The sequence below is a fragment of the Lissotriton helveticus genome, chromosome 11 (assembly GCF_964261635.1).
Source record: "Lissotriton helveticus chromosome 11, aLisHel1.1, whole genome shotgun sequence".
NCBI lineage: Eukaryota > Metazoa > Chordata > Amphibia > Caudata > Salamandridae > Lissotriton > Lissotriton helveticus.
The window spans coordinates 1,016,360,042-1,016,375,589 of NC_136072.1; the positions used below are offsets into that span (position 1 = coordinate 1,016,360,042).

Consider the following 15,548-nt stretch of genomic DNA (forward strand, 5'->3'; position numbering starts at 1 on the left):
TATGGCAGACAAAAGGTTTCGACAAGTGGGATATGATAGGTATCTCCCATGTCCAAAAACATTCGCTTCCCTACAAACACAACATGACATTGCTGACTCGGAACATTTTTGCTACATACAAATACGACACGCCCTGCGCACGACCATCCCCAGGGGTACCTCTACCCTTGAGTCCTCTCCACTAGAACGTAGGGTACTAGAGGGACACCTCTCTGAGAAGTCTATCTCCTTAATTTATAACAGACTGATAAATAATATGGAAGACCCCCTCATACAGCTCCGGCAAAAATGGGTAGCAGACGGGATTGTACTAGACGACGAGGACTGGCAGGAAGCAGTATCATCTCCCAAACCGGTGGGTGTGCACGCGAGATTACCCCTGGTGCAACTCAAAATCCTGCATAGAGTATACATAACTGGACCTAGACTGGTTTTGATGGGAAGGGTGCCAACAGGAGACTGTCGCAGGCGATGTGGCAGCTGGGCACGTTCCTGCATATAATATGGCAATGCTCACTTATCCAGTCCTTTTGGAGGGAAATTCATGGAGTGATAGGGATGGTCCTGGGGATACCACTGCTCCCAGAGGCGCGTAGGTGCTTGCTTAACATGTGGGAACCCACTGACTTGAACACACACCAAACACAATGGGCCACGTTAGGTTTTATAGTTGCTAAGAGGAATATGGCCCAGGCCTGGGGGGCTGTCGCCAGTCCAACACTAAAGGACTGGAAGGATAACTTGGACTGGTGTATGTTCTGCGAGAAGACTGTCTATGTGGCCCGGGCTGCCCTGGGATGTGGTCCCGGATATGGGGGCCTTGGAACCGCTGTAGGGGTGACATCTGTGCACCAGCGCTGCAACCAGCCTCTGATGACATGGTCTCGCCTTAAACTATCCCACTTTGTGTATTGTGCTATTTCGCAGCAAATTTGTTTGTGCCCAAGTGAATTGCCCATTTGATTTTAATGTGATCTATTTTCTAAATGAAGTCGATGTTTATTAATAAAAGGGGTTAAAAATAAAATAATACTATTTTAATCCTAGAAAATAGAAGTTTACATATTTTTTTCAAAAGGCGTAAAAAAACTGCCCACAGAAACATATTACAATGTGTTTAACACCGTTGTAAGAAGCTTGCTTCTCTGTTCTAATACTTTATGTTCCATAGTCCACATTCAGATACAAAAAAATCGAACAATACCTAATCTAACACTGTTTTTTTCCAGCTTCCTCACACCAATTACTATTAGAACAGGAATAAAAAAAAACTCTTCCATAGAAAACGCCAATAACGTGAAGATAACTGACGTTGATGTTTTTGCATCTTCCTCTATTAGATAGTTTTATTGCCTTTTATAAACTGTCTGCTCCTCTTTCAATAAAGGCCACTTCTATTTCACATAGTAAGTACTAAGCACATAATTGAGGTAAATACCGATAATCACATTTTCAAACATACAGTATGAATTGGAGATGTATTGATGTTGGTTTAAAATATTTCAATAGCAAAGCGCGACCTGCATGCAACGGTGCTCTTTAGTTGCATAAAATCTAAAACAAAAAGGAAGGAAAGTTTAATGAAATATATAGGAGTAAAAAAAATATATATATAATTCACTAAAAGGGGAAATAATGTACAATGCACCAAAACATTTTAAAAACCTATTACGCTAATATAACTCATGAAAAGATATGTTTCTATGGTTTTGCATAATTTTACACATATTGAGACTATATGAATGACAAAGGAAGAAATCTCAACACGGAGTGTTAGTATAAAATAATTTTTAAAATCATGTTTTACTGCATTGGAAAATGTGCAACTTTAACAGACCTTCATTCTCCTTTGTCTTAGCTAAGTTTGTCTGGAGCCGCATGCTGCTTATTTACATGAATACTTGATCCTATGCAGCCTTAGAATAGAATAGAACATTCTGGCTGTTGATGGAAATAAAGGTCTACAGCTGCCTTCGACTGACTGGAACTTGTGGTGGCGTAAGAGTGAATAAAGACATATTCCTGTCTACACATTGTTTTGTCTTTATAACACTGGCGACCACTTGCTGTGTGGGGACAGCCACACCACCACCCCCAACTGTATTCCATTTACCAAATACAGCCGTTGTCCAGTTTCTACTACTGCAGTGAAAATCTCCATTCATCTGGATACTACTACATTACGTCTTTGAGACCTGGAGGTACTGTTTCAGGCACATCATTCTGAAAGAGCTTTTACCTCTCATTTGCTTCTTCTCACCTGTTTGCAGTACTGCATTTCATCTTTCCTGTTCTTGCCTCATGGATTAAGGTACTTTCCTGATGTGCCTGGTTCCTTGGACTCTCTGTAAGAAGGCTAGTGATGATTTTATCATATTTTTCTGCCTTCATTCCTTAGTTCATTGGGAAAACATATTCTTGCGTGTTCTTCATTGTGGATTGGCCGTTAAGCAAGTCCTCAGTGAAGGCAGTCTCTCTCTGCTATTGGCTTGTCCCATTCCTCTTTTGTTGTGAAGCCTACGGCGCTGCTTCCCTGACGCACTTCCTAGTGTCGGGATGAGGGAGTGGCTCCTTGTCTTTTTTCCCGCCCTACCTCATGGTGACAGGCACTGCAAGCCTGTCAACCTTATTGAGGCGTAATAAGCCTTGTGACCGCAATCTTCCTCCTCTGACTATTTTGTAACAGGCTCTGCTCTTTCTCCCCACCCTGCTTCACGCTGACAGGCACAGCAAGCCTGTCAATTCTATTGAGGCGGGATAAGCCTTGTGGGCGCAACCTTTCTTCTGCGCCCATTCGTTATGGGCTCTGCTTGTTCGTCGATTGCTAGGGCAGACTCTCTTTTCTGCTTTTTGAATTCGCTGCCAGGCACAGCAATTCGCCTTTTGGCAGTTGCCTCTTTTGGATAAGCTCATGCTGACGGACACAGCCTTCTTGCGATTGTGGTAATTGGAATTCTTCACGCTGACTAGCACAGCTTGAGATAGACTTTTGCTTTTATATTGTACTGCCACGGTGAACAACCTTTACAACGAAACTTTTACAACGAACTACCATTACAACGAAACTTTTACAACGCAAACTATTACAACGCATAGCGCTGGGGGCGCTCTAGGATAGGGAATAGGTTTAATGTACTATCCAACACCTTCCCTACTATCCACGGGGACTGGAGTTGGAATAGTAAATTAAACTATTCACTATCCAGCGCCCAAAAGCATTATGCGTTGTAATGGTATGCGTTGTAAAACTTGCGATGTAAAGGTAGGCGTTGTAAAAGTATGCGTTGTAACGTCATACATCCTACTGCCACAGCATTTTCACACTGACTAACAAGTTGGGTTGGACCTATTTTCTACAGGTCATTTTTTTCGAAAAAAACCTATTTTTCTATTATTCTGTATGAAAATAGTTCATTTGGAGGTAATGTTTTTGTGATGTATTATTTTGGTGCTTATGTACTTTGTCTTCTGTTTCATGCTCACCTACGTATGAATGTTTCTCTTAGATTTCTCCTCATTTAATAGTTCTTCTTATGTGTTTTACCCTGTTGTAGTTTTATTTTTGCAATATGGCTACGACCAATATGTCTTTACCCCCTCCATTTCTTAATGAGGTTGGGGAACCAAATATTCCATGGAAGCAATGGGAGGCTTTATTCGAGTCCTACCTCATAGGGATTGATGGGGACATATTTTCTCCTTTCAGGAAACAACACATTTTGTTGCATAATTTAGGGATAGAAGTTCGTAAAACATTTAACAACTTAAAGGAATCTGAACAAGGTACAGATGAAGGGGAAGGGGATGTCAATGTGTACCTTGTAACAATGAATAAATTAGAGAAACATTTTGGGCAAATGATCAATGTTGTGTTAGAAAGACATACGTTTTTCTTAAAGATTCAAGGCAAGAATGAAAAAGTCAGATCTTACATTGCAGTATTGAAGGGCTTGTTTAACACGTGTGAATTTGAAGGTTTGACTGATTCACTGATCAGGGACCAGTTGGTAAGATGCACTAAGAAATTACTAGCTGGTAACCCAGATCTCAAACAATCCATAGAGATAGCTTTGGGAGTAGAACATACTGCTGATTGTATAAAAGAAAAGAAAAGAAATAAGAGACAGTACTGAATCGTCTACTGAAGTAAATCCTATTCCAAGTTAGACATTAAAGAAGTTCACAGGACAAGGAGAGCAAATTCAGAAATCAGAGTAATACACATAGTAAGTCTAAATGTTACAGGTCTGTTAATCCTGCGCACTTGCAATCAACCCATCCTGCCCAGCTAGAAGTGTAATGTGTCATAAGTGTGGGAGAAGGGGACACTTGGCCAGGGTTTGCAATGACTTGCGTGAGAAAACTGTATCTATGATAGAGCCCACAACCTCAGTGGAAACCAAATTGGTATTTCAACTAGAGAACAAGCCCAAAAGAGTCAGTTTTCCTGAGTGTTGTATTACACTGGACAACAAACAAGTCAATGTTTATGCGGACTCCTTTTCTCCCCACAATCAACTGGACAGTAAACATTTTCAAGAAATATTTTCCAACAGACTAAGTGTGCTATTGACAACAGATATTAAGCCTGGGGACTACAAAGGTGATCCTATTCCTTTGATGGGGATGACCACTGTGCTGTTCAGTTACAAGGGTAGGAACACAGTGGGTAAAGTCGACATCACAGAGAAGTGCTCCAACCTTTTAGGTTGGAAACTCCAGAAGGAGCTTGGCATCAAAATGGACCCTTACAACCAAGATCAAGTACTTCTAGTGGATCGGTCTGTGTGTGGGCAAGACATGTGTGATGATTTCCCTGAGGTTTTTGCAGACGAACTAGGATTATCAAAAGACTTTCAACATCACATAAAACTCAAAGCTCAAAGCTCAGGCCAGAGCTGTAGCACACAAAGTCAGACCCATTCCACACCTCATGCAGATTCCCTTTCAAAAAGATTTATAGAACCCATAGAAAGTTCGTAATGGTTGGCTTCCATTGGTATCACGACCAAATCAGCTAGCAAAGATGTTAGATTATGCATTGACCTCAGGGATTTGCATAGGAACATCTGGCTGGACAGACACCCACTTTCCAGGATTCATGAAATATTAACTCTAATCAAGGATGCCAGCGTTTTCAGTTGCCTTGATTTATCCTCAGCGTATCTCCAAGTGGAACTGCACCCTGATTCTGGTCACCTCACTACATTTATTACGCCCTTAGGTGTGTTTCAATATTTGTTTCTGCCTTTTGGGCTTTCATCAGCCGCTGCTACCTTTCAAAGTATAATGCAGCATATTCTCAAGGATGTTCCTGGCACTTTATGCTTCCAAGACGACATTCTCATAGACGAGAAAGTCATAAAAGAGCACAACGAGATGCTAAGACAAGTACTACACAAGCGTAAAGCAGGTCTCAAGAAAGCAAAGTGCCAAATTGGGGTGGGCTCCGTGGAATACCTAGGTTATACCATCTTCCATGATGGCATCAAGTCTAAAATTAATCTAGTAGATGCCATCCTAAATACAGTTGCTCCCATCAGTGTTGAAGAACCTAAGTCTTTTTTAGGCCTTTCAGAATACTTTTCCAAGTTCATACAAAACTATGCCAGTATGGTAGAACCCTTACGAAGCTTACTCAGAGCAAAAAACCCATTTATATGTTTTGAAAACTGCCAGGTGGCTCTTGAGGCCATCAAGTCTTGCATCACTAACACACCATTTTTAGGAAGGGTTGATCCCGCTAAAGCCACATTTCTCTCTACGGATGCCAGTAGTAAAGGATTGGGAGCCAGCCTTACTCCGAAGGTAGGGGACATGGAGCAACTAGTTGCTTTTGCTTCAATGACATTGAAGGGAGCTGAACATCATTGCTCAGTGGTAGAAAAAGAAGCTTTAGCTTGTTTTTGGGCTATCAGACACTTCAGATTTTGTCTTTGGGGCATACTGTTCACTGTCATGACTGATCATAAACCCTTCATATATGTTTTCACAACCAAAGGTTCTACTAGGATATACCTAGGATCTCAAGATGGATCTTAGGGTTAGAGGGTTACAATATTAGAGTGAAATATGTGCCAGGCAAACAGAATGTAGTAGCTGTTTTCCTTTCTCACGCTCCTCTAAATTCGAGTCTTAACACCCAAAAGGAAGAGGAAAGAGACATAGTATTAAAGGTAGCAGTTTTGAAAAAGGAAAATTGGGATGATTGCATGATACAGGATGAAATGGTGCTGTTACTTAAAAAACAGAAGGCTGGCCAGACAACAAGCATAATCTACCCTCGGTTCTGAGTAGGTTTTGGGAAGTAAGGTTGGAATTGGGCATAATTGGGGAAACCCTTTACCGAGGGGAAAACATTGTACCTCCACAAGATATAAGAAATAAAATTGTGGATTTTGCACATTTTGGACACTTAGGCCACAGCCTTACTAAGAGTAAAATACGAGAAGAGTTCTCTGTCAAAAAGTGCAATAAATGTGCAAAAAGTGATAAAACGTCAGGAAAGCCCCATTATCCCCTGTCAAAGTTCCAGTGCTACCATTGTCAAAACCTGCGATGGATATCATTGGCCTTCTCATCTTCAAATGTTTAAGCTAATGTTTCATTTTAGTTATCATTGATTATCATACACTTTAGGTTGTTACTAAATGTGTACATCAAATAGATACTACATTTCTCATTCAGTTTTTGTAGGACACTTTCTATGAAGAAGGCATACCTGACACCCTGGTGACGGAGAGTGGGGTTCAATTTAGATCTTATGAAGGATTTCCTTACTAATCTTCATATTTGTCACCAAAGGACATATTTGTATTGCTCCCGGGCAAATGGGTTGGTGGTGCGTATGAACAGAGTGGTAAAAGAGTGTTTGCAAAGAGCTGAAGTGACAAATGGTCCTGCTAAGTCTGCTTTGCAAGAGAAGATATGGGCCAACTGCACTTCACCTGTTTAAGCTAATGTTTCATTTTAGTTATCATTGATTATCATACACTTTAGGTTGTTACTAAATGTGTACATCAAATAGATACTACATTTCTCATTCAGTTTTTGTAGGACACTTTCTATGAAGAAGGCATTCCTGCACCCTGGTGACGGAGAGTGGGGTTCAATTTACTTTTGATCTTATGAAGGATTTCCTTACTAATCTTCATATTTGGCACCAAAGGACATATTTGTATTGCTCCCGGGCAAATGGGTTGGTGGTGCGTATGAACAGAGTGGTAAAAGAGTGTTTGCAAAGGGCTGAAGTGACAAATGGTCCTGTTAAGTCTGCTTTGCAAGAGAAGATATGGGCCAACTGCACTTGACCCAACAGTGTCATTTCCTTGAAAGGGAGGAATTGCCAAAAGAATTGAATTGCATCAGGAAAAATACAAAACCAGATATGACTCTACCAAGTGTGTCAAAATGCAGTTCTACAGACAAGGTGATTGGGTCAAGATAGACCTTCCCCAGGCAAGAAGAACGAATTACTCATGCCTCTCTGAACCTCTAAAGATAATAAGTGTTGGTAGAAATGTGGTCCAGTTGGCGAACAGACAGACGCGGGGGACGGACAAGATGATAGCATGCAAGCCTGCTCAATTACTTCAAAATGGATCTTCTGGCACGGATAAGGCAGTTAGATAGGTCAACTGATCCTCTTCGGAGGTCAATCCGAGATATTGTTCACCCTGCATGGCATAGAGATTATAATATTGAATTACTCTTTAATGTATAGGTTCTTCTATTTAGCCTTCGTCTTAGGCTTGACTGTACTGTAAATTTTTAGTACTCTTGTGAAGTTGTATTTTCCTTTTTCCTTTTCTCACTTGTTCTTCCTTCCTTATGCTACCTTTTTCCTGCTCAAGGAGGTGTGTTATAATTCACATGGTTCATTCCCTACTTAATATACCCTCACTCTTCCTCTTCATTTGGAACATTCTGACTCTTGATGGAAACAAAGGTTCTACAGCTGCTATCAGCTGACTGGAACCTGTGGTGGTGTAAGAGTGAATAAATACTTCTTCCTGTCTACAGTGTTTTGTCATTTTAACAATAGACTTTTTAACCACGCTGAAACTAATAGGGACATGAGGAATTTATAGATAGGATTTCTTTACTGTCCTTTGTAATATTGTGGAAAAGTAAATTTTGCCATGTTCTGTGTCCCTACGTGTTCCCCATCTTATGTTATATGTGCATGATTAATATGCATATGTATTCCCTTATGATCGATTAATGACGCAATTATAGTTGTGTCCAACTCCAGTATGCCAGTTTCCAGTTCTCGTGAAAGCTACGAGTATTAGGCCTATGTAAACCTATGTTGCCACGTTTCACAGTGTGCACGTTAATTCAGAATAAAGTCCCCGTTTCTAGGCCTCAAAAGGGCCCGGACTCAGATTCAGCTCCTGTCTCCTGAAACCCTCTCCGAGGAGCGATACAGCCCCCACATGCATCCCTGACCCTTCACTTACTTCCTGCCTCACAGTGCCCGGCTCGGCCTGGCACTGCCTGCCAGTCTGCCAAGAGTATGTTATGATTCTAGTTATCAGTCCAGCTCTCCTTCTCTGCATTCCTAAGCTATTGAATCGCATCAATAGTTTCAGTCATAGTCTAGCCTTTATGTCTCCATGTAAGAGAAATACTGTATTAATGTTCATTTAATATTCCTCAACACGCACTACATGTAGAATAATGCATGCACCAGTCTTAGAGTCTGTTAGCCTTTGCCCTGATAACTTTTGGATTCTATCAACATGTTCTCTAAACATCAGATACTAGATAGTGTTTAGGTACATGTCGCTCTGACTCTCCAGACTTTAGTCTCCTCTTCTAGCGCAGAAGTCATAGCCCCCAGTTCTCCCTAGTAACACGTCATTGCCAGTTTGCGCGCACCACTAGGTCAGAGGTCCCGGCTCCTTAGGTAGCCCCCTTCATGTTTCCGCCCCATTTATGACATATTCTGTTACGTTTACATCACATGTCTATTTACACGCCTCTTGTTACACCTACTTTATGCCTTATCTTTCGCGACTGCTACGAACTCCGCCCACTGCTACGCCTACTGTATTTACTGTAATGCAATTGTTTTAGTATATATATGTTATGCGCTGTTATTAAAGTTAGCTGTTGTCCCGATCCTGCCCCCCGGCAGCTGCCATCCTATTCCCGTGCAGGTTGTCCTGTTGCTGTCCTTTATGCTTTATTAAAACCTGCAAACTCAAGATACCTCGAATCTTGACTCTTATTTATTGAGCTATCTGTTTATTAATTATTCCGAAAAATAGAACAGGTATTTAATTATTTATTTACCACAATATGATGTAATGATTTACTGTAAGGCCATTGGCTCCTTGTGTGTTCTTTCATGGGACCATATATGTGATTGTTTGAACAGTGGGTTGGTTATGTAAATCTGCAAGATGTGAACAAAGTTGTTGAAGTTTAATTTTAAATGTATTTAAATTGCAGGTGGAAAAAATGTTAGGGCAGATTTTCTGACTCGGTTACCTGTGGCTAGGGATGTGTGCGAGGAGGTACATGAAGAAATTGAGGAATATATCATTGCTAACGTCAAAGACTTGATAATTTGTTCTACTATGAATGTTTGGTGTGGATAATTGGAATGAGTTATCATTGGAAGGAGGATTACTGGTATGAGGTGATGAGTTGGTTTCACCAGAATGTTTTCATCGAAAGATTTTCGAGACAGCTCATGTAGGTCATCTGAGTGCAACTAAGCATGGGATTAGAAATGATTTCTGGTAGTCAGGAGTGGATGCAGATGTAGAATAATTAGTGAGGAATTGTGTGTAGTGCTGCTACAGTGGCAAATGCTTAGTAACGGCAATATCCACACCAGTGCCTGTTGCATCTCCTGGCAAAGTATGGCAGAGAATTACTATTTAATTGTTTTTGGGGCTTTCCATATGTTACCTTCTAACATGAGATATTCTATAGTGTTAATTGATCACATTTCAAGGTAGGTGGAGGTATAAGGTGTGGAAGAACCCAACACAAATTATCCATTAGTTTTTTTGTGAGGTGTTTGCCAGATATAAAGGGGTCCAATTTTACCTCTTTCACCATGACAGAGTTTTTCAGCAAATGTGGGGTGATACACTTTTACACACCATTATATCACCCTCAAGCTAATGGAAAAGTTGAGAGATTTAAGAAGGTTTTAGTGGAATGTATCCTGAGTGCTGTGAAATCCAAAATACATTGTGAAGTTACTATCAGAGAGTTGGTCTGGGCCTATAGAGCGACAATCCACTTGATTACCTAGAAAATACCATTTGAGCTTATAAGAGGCAGGAAAGTGATATCTACCCTATGTCCTTTTTGGAAGGTGGAGGTGATGGGTCAAGGTTGTGATGTGACTACCGCAAGTGATAGTGTCAAGTTATTGAGTGACATACACAGTGTTGCTTGTTGTCGGAGAGGCATGATGTGTAAAGACTAATCAGGAAGATCAAATTTGAGGTAGGAGACGTAGTGCGAATCAAGGACCTTACTTTGTTAGAAAAAGGTTCTTCTAAATTCAGAGCCGCGGTTAGAGGATTGGAAGTGAGGGGTAATGTAGTACAGGTTTTGAGTGGGTTATGGTGGAATATGTCAAGGGGTGCTAGAGTAGGAAAGTGTGACAGAGAAAGTGACATTAAGAATTCTGCCAGTAACCCAGGGAATTCTAGGTTAGGAAGGAATATTTGTGCTATCTAGTTACCTAAAATATATGCTGACTGAATGAGTTTCCTTGTTTAATTTTTATAGCATGTCTGGTAGTGATATTCTAACTTCATTTTTTCCTAGGTTCCCATTAGACTCCATTTTCTATTTGGTCGGTTACGAAGATCTCCTGGGCCAGTTGTATTGATTCTTCTGTACTTCAATAAATCACCCTGTGAAGTACACAACTTGGCATATTATTGTCATCACAACAGGACCCTCATCTGTCTCTCATCCTTTATACTACATGGTGTAGCAGGATGGTTATGTTTTGCTTTCATGAGATTGATAGATTCAGTGCAATAGAGTTAAAACACTGATTTCTCCGATGCTAGGACGGAGTCTTGAATAATTGTTTTATGAGCCCTTAGAATAATATTTACTTATGTTACATACATATGTATTTATGACTCAGCTTAGGCATATTAGGTTGCATTCTTTATAAACTCACACCCCACGGCAAATATCTTTTGAAATATGACAGAGACAGTGAGAGAAATAAGTACATACAATTTATTGTGATTCCAATCATTTTATGTAATAATGCTATACAGACTTTACTATGGAAAAGGAAAGTCATCTGCTCCGTTCTGCACTGTTTCTCTTATTAAAGACCATGTAAACAACTAGAAACAAAACAACTATGTTTAAAATTAATCCACGTTAGACCTGGCCCTCTCTGAAGGGTCATCCCTAAACTTTTTGTCTTTATCCTCCACTTTTTTGCTGGATTTGTTTTTGCTGGTCTTAGGACAGTTTAACAAGTTTACCAATGCTGAATTTGTTTTTGCTGGCCTTAGGGCAGTTTACCAGTTTAACAATGCTGACCAGTGATAAAGGGCATGTGCTCACTCCTCTAAACAGGGTAGTGCTGGTTTTCATCCAATTGGCATATTTATATTACGTGTGTGTAAGTCCCTAGTAAAGTGGTACTATACATACACAGGGCCTTTAAATGAAATGCTGAATTTATATTGTTGTGCTCTTTTTGGCAGCAAACGGCCCAGTTGGGTCCAGATTCTTGTCACTCACACAGCCTCCCACCGTGAGGTTCAGTCAGTCGACCCTTTGTGCAGCAGCATCTATCACTCACAGAAGTGCCATCATGAACCACGAGCCGACTGTTGGTGATGACAACAGGAATTTTGTATGACAGCAACACCCGTCTACAATGCCATGCCTGCTCTCTGTGCTACTACAAAGGCCATCCGTGATGCTTCCCTGCTCCTCGTAGCCCCCTCTACTGCTGAAAGGAACCTTGATGCTGGACAGAGAACTAGACTAGACTAACGTAGTCCCTGTATCCAACCAGCACTCCATCTTATGGCTTTCTCCTGTTCTTGCACAACTAGATAGCTGTGAGTGGCGCTTTGTGCTTTTTGGTATTGATTCCACTTAAGTTATTAAAAGTGAATTTCGCAAGATCTGCTTATTAAAACTTTGGCATTTTGGTCTTGTTTTATTTATTAAAAATCTTCTTTATTTTTTGTAATTAGGTTGCATTTTTTGTGTATAGTGTTTCCATTTCATTACTGTTTGAAGTGTTGCACAAATATGTTACACATTGCCTCTAAGTTAAGCCCGACTGCTCTGTGCTTAGCCAACAGAGAAATCAGCACAGGTTAATTTGGGATTTGTTTGTGACTTCACCCATGTGGGATACTTGTAGGATACTTGTAAAGCGCACTGTTACTCTACCCGAGTGTCCTGGCGCTGTAGACCGCTGGGGAACCCGTCCTGGTTTTCCCTGTGAGATGCTCCCTTTCTGGGTATCTCCAGGGTGAAACCAGGCATCCCCGGCCCATGAGCACCATTCTGAAACATGCCTACCCATGACTTGAGCAAGCACTAAGTACACTAATCCGTTGGGTGTATGCTTTCTCCAAGATGGTCAGAGGAGGAAGACGTGGTAACCAACTGATATTATCTGTACATGTTCCATGGAACTGCAAAAAGCAGACAGGCAGAGAGTTGTAAAGATGGAAGAGTAGCAGGGGTGACTATAGACATTTCTGCTTTACCTGAACTCCCATAGTTCCATTTCCAGATGTGCTCCACAGACACATTCCAAAGGTTCGCTTAAAGTATACTTGTCTTACATGTCAGTCGTGTGGGATGAATTAAAGATTTATTTTGGGGTAGGGTGTGGAATGACCAATAATTTGAAAGCATTCAGATTAACAGAATACAAATAATGAGATCCACAAAAATGTAATACAACTAGAACCGATGTACAAAGGTTGTTAAAATAGGTCTAACCATTAAAATAAAATATCAGCGCTAGCAGCGAAGCCAACAGGGATCAGTGAGAGATTAAGAGTACCTTGCAAAAGCATGCAGAAGAATTTGGGTTGGAGTTTTGGCCCAGTGGAAAACATTAGGCTAAAATCCGAAAGATTTCTAATAGCAAGGCTGAATCTGCAATCACACTTGCCAGCAGTGACAGTGAAGTCTCATTTAACAGGAAAAGCTGCTGGTGGGAGCAAGCAACCTTCTGCACCCAAGAGAGAATGAGTGGGCAAAGATTTTCTAGGCACCTTCCAGATTCAGTCAGACTGTTGCAGATTTTTCAGGGCTTGAACTGCTTCTCGGGTGATCGCTAACATTCTGAGGCTAAAGAGAGGTCTAAAACCTTACATTGTGTTTATGGAATGTTGCATTGCTTGGGTGGAAAAAATTTAAGTGAGCTGATTGTGACAACGTGTATGGCCAAAGTAACGCGATCAAATGTACAGATCGGAAGATTTGTATTGGGCAGGATCTTCATAGAAAAAACCTCACAGTTGGGGTGTATGAGGTTCTGTGGATATTCATTTCTGCAAGCCAGACTTGGTCCTAGATTTACAAAACGTAGACACAATGCAAAACAGCACCTAAACATCCTGTGCTGCATGAGTGGGAGAGAGAAGAACAGTTCCATATCTACAGAGATATGGGAATATCCTCCCCTCTCCCCACCTCTGGTGTTCAATTGTGATGCTGAGCGCCACACGCACACTTTTACGCCATAGTGAAATCGATGTGTGTGTGAATCAAGCATAGTTTTTGTACTGAAATACTACCCTTCCAGTACAAAATACTATGCAAACACAAACTTTAAAAGTTTGGCATGTTGGATGTGTGCTGTACAGTACAGCACATATGCAAATTAGGAAGGGGTTGGAGAAATACAAGTATTTTTATTTGCTATCACTTTATTCAAAGCAGCACTATTCCTTGGCACAAAACCCTGTCCTGCAATTTTAGTGGATAGAATTGTGTGTCAAAAAAGCATCGGTGGTTGCATGTACCACCCATGTAACACCCCATGTTGTGCTGCTTAGCACCACTCCTGTAATGCAAACACAATGCAAAATGTTTGTATATTGTAGCTGTGAGTTGTAGAGGGTCTCACACATACACCAATTTCCCAACTACTCCAGACTAGTCACATTTTTCTTATTTCTCACGCCTCTTTCGACATAAAGGAAAAGGACACTGATCATACATCTAACAATTTTCAAGGAATAATGTCTATTCTTCTCCTGAGTCTCTGTGCACCTGGACTCAACAGCCATGCTGAACAGAATACTTTAGTTTTTCAGACACTTCAAGCAGCCAACAGGAAACATGCAGGGGCACCAAACACAGGCACAAGTTCCACAGGTTGGCAGAGATAGTAAAAGAAACATGGCTCACCAATGGGGAGATGTACGAAAATGTGTTCACAAAGTACTGGTCGCTCAATGCAACCTGTATATTTGGGGCCATTAAAGATTTTTAGGAACCAATCTATGTATTAAAAGGTCACTTCTGACAAATCTGAATCATAGTGGCACTGAATCAGACCGAACTCATGAATATTAAGGATGTAGGATGCAAATTGTGACTTACTACAATTGTAGGACAGCACAGGGTGAGGGGCCTACGGGGATCAGAAGAACACAATGTCTGCGATTGCTTTTCATTAAAGTTAACTTTTATTTCTAAAATGCAGTCCACTTTCCTTAAAGCAAACCAGGCTGCATTTCAAAGTCCATCAGACGATCGCCTACTCCCAAACATTTTTTTCTTTTTTATCATTCTAATGTAGACTACTTCACTTATTCACTTATGCAACTGCATTACCACTCCAATTTTGGGTCCGTAACTTTTCAATGGTTTATGGCTGCTTTTTTATTTCTAAACCTTGATGGATAAGGATAGGAATTGCTATTTGGAAGGGAGGCCTACAACACACTCCATCCAAATATCAATTAGGTATCCATTTCTAAACCCCTTTTAGGATTTGGTAAAATGTTACCAACTACTATGATGAGCTTTGTAAGTTGCTAAAACCAGTTTCTGGGTCACATACTCTGGAGCGTTTGCCACAAAATAATGTTTTGTACATTAGGCTCCAAGCTCTGACCCAAATATTTCACTCCTGAATGAATATTTGTCCAAGTCAGTATACGTCTTATAGCTTTGCCAGGCTCTTTTTGCAGTTTAGCATTACAAAATTGCAAGATGGCAGAGAAATTACTCTTTCTGCTCCTAAGCCTGGCGATGAAGAAGGCAAAGAGGTAAATTAAAAAAGGTTAATAAAACAAGGTGACAAAACTTTTTTTATGCACCTGGGCCCTAGAATAACATCCCTGTGTCAATCTGGACTACTCCAGCTTGCTGCAATTTAGGAAAGAGTTGAAACACACCTTTTTAAAGAGCATAACATCAAGGGAAAGTGGCAGCTCACATCCTTTGTCAGAGGCCAGCTTTTTCTTTAATCACTGATTAATTGTACCTTGCCTTTGAGTCTGTACAGCATCCTGCTGCACTAGGGCTAGGTCTGCACCATACAAATACCACATACA

The 15,548-nt window shown here is 40.7% G+C and overlaps 1 protein-coding gene across 1 annotated transcript in view; it reads right to left on the reverse strand.

Annotated features, from left to right (window-relative positions):
- WSCD2 (WSC domain containing 2) overlaps positions 1-15,548 on the reverse strand; it is a 1,121,035-nt gene that overhangs the window by 50,000 nt on the left and 1,055,487 nt on the right. The gene's annotated exons all lie outside the window — the stretch shown is intronic.